Source organism: Monodon monoceros, unplaced genomic scaffold, assembly GCF_005190385.1.
Source record: "Monodon monoceros isolate NGI ecotype Baffin Bay Population unplaced genomic scaffold, NGI_Narwhal_1 Super_Scaffold_22, whole genome shotgun sequence".
In the NCBI taxonomy this organism is placed as follows: Eukaryota; Metazoa; Chordata; class Mammalia; order Artiodactyla; family Monodontidae; genus Monodon; species Monodon monoceros.
In genome coordinates this window covers 11,982,975-11,983,885 of record NW_021703779.1, presented here as the reverse complement: position 1 = coordinate 11,983,885, position 911 = coordinate 11,982,975, and the positions used below count along the sequence as shown (strand labels likewise).

Here is a 911-nt window from a genome sequence, read left to right as displayed (position 1 = left end):
ACAATGTATTTGTTCTGCTTATAAAGGCAATATGTGCTTAGGAAAGAACATCTGGAATCCATAAAAAAATAAGAATATAATGCAAGTGACCCATAAATCCAATAGCTGGATATTGGTTAATATTAATTTTTTGATATTTTTCCTTTTAGTTTTCACCTTTGTGTCAATGCATATATATATATATATATAAGTTTTAATAAAATCAGAATTATGTTGTGCAAGTCATTCTGTAATCTTATAACAAAACCTAATGTATAAGACTTACCCAGCAGGCAACGCTTCTGTCTCAGGTTAAAATGGTGAGTAGGCCTGCCGTTGCAGTGTCAAGCAAGTGGCTGGAGGGTATTCGAAAATGGTATTACAATGCTGCCGGGTTCAATAAACTGGGCTTAATGCAAGATGATACAATATGTGAGAATGACGATGTAAAAGAAGCCATAAGAAGGCTTCCTGAGAACCTTTATAATGACAGGGTGTTTCGCATTAAGAGAGCACTGGACCTGACCGTGAGGCAGCAGATCTTGCCTAAAGAGCAGTGGACAAAATATGAGGAGGATAAATTCTACCTTGAACCACATCTGAAAGAGGTTATTCAGGAAAGAAAAGAGAGAGAAGAATGGGCAAAGAAATAATCATGTAGTCTAAATCTGGATACGGCTATCCTAAAGTATTTTTATGAAGCTGGTTAAACCTAAAATGTACAATGTAGAACTATCAGGGCTGTAAATGTATTAATTTAAATAAATCTCTATTATAATTATTAAAAAAAAGAAAAACCTAATGTATATTGTAATCATATATTTCTTTGTCTTTATGGACTTTAAATGCAGGAATGTAAATGGCTGCATAATGTCCCAGAATATGCATGCTTCATAACTTAGTTAACCCTTTCTCCATTGTTAAAGTGTTTC

General features: G+C 33.7%; 1 pseudogene across 1 annotated transcript; it reads left to right on the top strand.

Annotated features, from left to right (window-relative positions):
* The first annotated feature begins 273 nt into the window (after nt 1-273).
* Nucleotides 274-632, top strand: LOC114906600 (annotated as a pseudogene). The gene has a single exon (XR_003796452.1). The product of XR_003796452.1 is annotated as a cytochrome b-c1 complex subunit 7 pseudogene (transcript).
* The last annotated feature ends 279 nt before the right edge of the window (nt 633-911 follow it).